Below are 5,446 nucleotides of genomic sequence, written 5' to 3' on the forward strand. Positions count from 1 at the left end.
ACATATATAGGTTGCCTAGGGAGGGTATCTTTTTTGGCATATTCCTTATCTTAGGGTAAAAATAGTACTATCCTTTTACAGCCTTTGGTACAGTTGTCCTATATTTCAGCATCTTTTATAACAGCTAGGACAACTGTACATTTTCTAGGAAGTTTCTGATTTTGGCCTAAGTGGAAATCTATTTTTACCCTTTAAGTTACTACTTATTTCAGTTCTATCCTAAACTTTCAGGTTCAATTGAGTCCCTAAAGTTTCTATTGATTTACACACTAAGGCAAACAGAAACAAATGGGCTAATATCAGTAATTGAATCAAAAGCAAACAACAAGGCTGACCTAAGAAAATTAAAACATAAACCTAACCTCTAAAATGAACCAAGTTCATAAGAAAACCTCACAATACTTTTCAGATTATCATTTTTTAATGAGCATAGGCAGATAGGTTTAAACAAACGAACAAAACAAATTGAATAAAACTGAACCTAAGCTAATTATGCATTAAAACAACTATTAAAAAAAATTAGACTAAGCATGCAATTTCAGTATACTAGAAGATGGTTCAACAAACAAAAAAGGAAATTAACAACTAACAACAGCAAAATGAAGCTATTTCAGGATTTAAACTACACGAGTCACTAATTGAAACTGGGTTAATTAAACCCCCTAAGAAACTAATTTTTAAACAAGTTCAAAGATTGAAACAGGGACGGCTTCTAACAATGAAGAACAAACAGATTCTTATACGATGGAATTTTAAACATGCTGACTAAACTAATCACCAGATGCAAAGATAAATACACAACATAATTCTGAAAAGAAAACAAAAACAAACCTAAAACATCTGACTAAACATAAAGAAAGGAGATGAAGAAGACTCTCAAAAAAGGAAAGGGAGAACAGGAAGGCAAAGAGATTTACCTAAAAAGAAAAAAATCGAAAAAAAAGGTCTTCAGATAGGACTGGATTGATACAGGGGTTCGAACCTCTCCGAAATGACCCAAAATTGATGCTAATCAGTTGTTCTTGGCAAGAACAATTACTAGTATGCATTTCAGGCTAATTCGAGCCTTGAAACTAAGTAGGCTAGGGTTTTCTATTCGTCGTTCTAGATCTAGATTTAGGGGAATTTGGTGGGGTTTTGGGTCAAATTGATGGTGGAACGATGAAGAGGGTGAGGTGAGGACTGTGGGGGTGTGATTTTGGGGTCGTTTGGGTGATTTAGAGTTTTTAGGTTTCGATCTTAGATCCGAAATTGGTGGAATTAGGTGGGGATTTTGGGGAAGCTGATGGTGGGAGAGTGTAAAGGGGAGGCTAAGGATTATCTGGTGTAGGTTTGGGGTGGTTTGGAGTACCGACGCCGCCGTGGACGATTTCCGGCGGGTGGTCAGTGGCGGAGCCGGCGAAGGATATACAGGCGGCTAGGGTTTGATTTGTTTAGAGGAGGGAGAGTAAATGAAAGGGGTTCGATGATGGGGGGGGGGGGGGTCTGTCTTCGGACAGTTATATCTAAATGGCTGATCAGTTCCCAGCTGTTAGATTTAAGATGATCAACGGCTGGGATCAGAAGGGGGTAATACAGGGTCGTTCGGTTGGAAACGGGGTGGACCGGGTGGACTATTATTTGGGCCTGGGTTTAGGGGCGGATTTGGGTAGTTTTTGGGCTAGGGTTTTTCGGACTGAAATGGGTATAAAATCAACCCAAATGAAATACCCCTCTTTTATTCCTTTTTCTTTTCTTTTCTTTTCTTTTCTTTTTCTTCTTTTCTTTAATTAAAAATTCTAAATTATCTAAATTGTAAAATTAAACCAATTACCTAATTACACAAATTATAAAAGTTACTTAATTCTAACTTAAAAGAGAAAAATCAATAACCTAAAAATAAAAAGGAAAAAAAATGTAAAAAGGAGCTATTTTTTGTGATTTTCATTTTTTATAAAACAAATAATTACTGATCAATCCTAAAAATGTAAAAATAAAGCCTAAATGCAATGCATGGTATTTTTTGGTATTTTCATGATTTAAATAAAAATTAAACATGCATAAAAATACAAACAATTAAATAAAATTCTACACAAATTCCTAAAAATGACAAATAATTAAGAAAAAATCTATTTCTTGGGATGTAATAGGAGTAGTTCGTATAGGGCAAAAATCACATGCTCACAGTTGCCCCTCTTTGCTGGGAAACACGACGGGTTTTCGGGCAAAGACAAAATGAGCAACTATGAGGGATTTTTGCCCGTTTGAAACTCCATGAGAAGCATCTTTTGAAAGAGTCTGACCGAACCTTGCTTCAAAGGTTGCCTACATATCCTTGGCTATAAAGGAATCAGGTCCGTGTAATTCTGGAAGTTTTGGTAGCTGGGACTACCGGAAAACTGTGATTTCACTGCTGTTGCTGCTGTTTCTGCTTGCTGATCTCCTTATTACGCCGAAATAAAAGATGAAAGTCTAAACTAGCTAAGCCTATCAACTACGAGTTACAAGATTCCTATCTATAAACCTTCTAAAGCTTGATCTTGAGTCTTGGATGGTTCTTCCTGCAGACTCTGATCTGAATCTTGATGCTCGTTAGCTGCAACCGCTGGTTCATTCTTCTTCAGCTTCTCGGATCAAGGCGGGACATGCAAAACTTGTGATTTCAATCATATCTTGGGCAGTCTGCATCTTTTCTCCGCTTCTACACTTAGAGTTTACTTCTTTTCTTATTTTTCTTTTGTTTTATTTGGATTGAGACTTCTTTTTTTTTGGTCATCTCAAACCTCGTGCCTCACGGTAAATAAACCTGTTCAAGCACCAAAGCAAACAAACGAACGAAATTTTTCTACCCCAGTTTTCACTAGGAAAATTTTGTGAGTTATTGCAACAAAATCCAAACTATTTCTTTATTGAAAGCAATTAAAATTAGGATTGTGTATCCTTGAGGAAAAGAGATTAGGGTGTGGAGACCCTATATCTAAAATAAAACCGAATGGGGATCGGAGTCCCTAAGTTGGGAAGGTTACCAGGTTATGTTGGAAAAATGACCGGGTTATGCCAGGAAAGGTAAAAAGGTCCTCGGGTTATGCCGGGAAGGTCCACGGGTTATGCCAGAAAAGTCATCGGGTTATGCCGGAAAAGAAAAAGGTCCTCGAGTTATGCCGGGGAGGTCCATGGGTTATGCCGGGAAAGTCATCGGGTCATGCCGGAAAAGAAAAAAGGTCCTCGGGTTATGCCGGGGAGGTCCACTGGTTATGTCGGGAAAGTCATAGGGTTATGCCGGAAAAGGCCATCGGGTTATGCCGAAAAAGAAAAAAGGTCCTCGGGTTATGCCGGGGAGGTCCACGGGTTATGCCGGGAAAGGTCATCGGGTTATGCCGGAAAAGAAAAAGGTCCTCGGGTTATGCCGGGGAAGTCATCAGGTTATGCCGGGATCAACTAAGGAGTGGGACCCTATGTTGGAAAGATTACCAAGTTATGCTGGCATCGACTAGGGAATGTAGCCCTATGTTGGAAAAGGCGTAGCTAGAGATTGGAGATTCTATGCTACCATGATTTTGAATTTTTCTTCTTTTATTTTTCTTCATTTCATTTCAACATCATTTTTTTTATTTCAGAGAATGAGTAAATGCGGGAAAGAATTTTGGAGGAGACTTCCCTTTTTGGAGTTGTTGCTGCAAAGCTGTTTTTTAGCCCTTGCGCCCTTTCTTTTTGGTTGCACCTGCTTCTTGCAAGGTTGCTTTTGGATTACACATGTTTCCTGTTTTTTCAAACAAAGAATAATTTGTTAGTTTGAAGCGGTGGTTGGTTTTGTGACCTGAGCGTTTCAGTCACTTTATCTCGGCCCGGTTTCTTTGATGAAGATTTCAATTGCAACTGCTTGTTCCCTGAGGACCGATTTCATTTCTGACCCTGGAGAACCTCTAGCTTTTCCAGACTTTGCCATCACGGTTGGTCACGTGGAACTCAACTTCTCGACTTTATTTTGCCTTTGTAGGCCTTTCACTTTTGACTTGTTGTTTTTCTTCTTTTTTTTTTCAATTCTTAACTTTGGAGCGTTCGGGAACTTTTTGGCTCCTCAAACTTGCTGCAACGATTAGTCGGGTGGGACTAAACCTTTTCCAACTTTATGTCGCCTTTATAGGCCTTTCAATTCTGGCTTCTTTCTTCCAACTTCAATTTAAGAGCATTTGGGGTACCTTGGATTTTCAAACCTTTACCAAGACGGTTAGTCACGTGGGACTCAACCTTTTTAACTTCATCTTGACTTTGTGGGCATTTGACTTTGCTTTCCTTTCTTTTCAAGAGTTTTGCAATTTCAAAACATCAGCCGCCATGGCCGGTCGAGGTTGACTTGATGTCCCCGACGAGGCTGGGTGCCTTTTGCATATTAGCTTGTATCAAATGAGAACCCTGTAAATCAGTCTTACCATCCTTTCTTTGTCTTAGTTTTGGAACAGAGTTAGACCGAAAGGGATTCAAAGAAAACAAACAATGGAATGGAGAATGAGTTTAAAACAAGAAGTGTCCCTTTCGGGGAAATGAAAGAAGGACTTATCTGGAGTACATGCGGACTTCAATGAACATGACATGCCTTTTGGACTGGATGCCTGATCTGTGTAAACCGTCCGACTATCAGAAATTCATCACAACTTTTGCCTCGAAACCAAGAAACTTTGCCCAGGACTGCGTCAATGTCGGTGACTGAAGGTCCTCTTTTTCGATCAGTGGTGCCCTTTGCGGGTTTTCACGAGCTGACCTCTCTCATTTCTCTTCTCACCATCGCCTTATAGTGCTCTTTGAGAGTTTTCACTAACAAGACTCTCTCATTTTCAATTTCTCTGCTTACCATCGCCTTACGGTGCCCGTGTGGGTTTTCACCAATAAGACTCTCATTTTATTTCTCTCATTCTGATTGCATCGGATCCAAGTAGTTGTATTCTCTGATCCTTGAACATCTGACCGATTGATCGGAAGTACTTGAAAGGATTTGGGTAAAAATGATTTGGATTGAATTATAACTTTGGAACCATTCAGGCGGGATCATCGCCGAACCATTATAACATCTGCCCCAGTTTCACTTTTGGGGGGATTTGGATTTTTATTTTGGTGTGACTGAACCCTAGAGAGGTTGCCTACGTATCCTTTTGGAATCAAGTCGAACGTAGTTCAGGGAAACTTTGCTTTTGATTTTCTTTTGTTTTTTTGTTTTGTTTTCCTTTCTCTTTCTTTATCCTTTCCTTTTCCACTTCTCTTTTTTTTTTTCATTTTTTTTAATCTTCTTCTCTTTTTTTTTCATTTTTGTTGTATCTTTATTTTCTTCTCCTTTTCATCATTTTTTTTTCATTTTTCATTTCATTTTTTCAATCAACTTTTTTTAATAACACTCTCAGGTTCCAAAGAGGGTAATCAAAGAAAAGTAACTGGCTCAAAGGGTTTGCAAGGGTTGATAGTGTTTGGGTAGCGA

The sequence above is a fragment of the Nicotiana attenuata genome, unplaced genomic scaffold, assembly GCF_001879085.1.
Source record: "Nicotiana attenuata strain UT unplaced genomic scaffold, NIATTr2, whole genome shotgun sequence".
NCBI lineage: Eukaryota > Viridiplantae > Streptophyta > Magnoliopsida > Solanales > Solanaceae > Nicotiana > Nicotiana attenuata.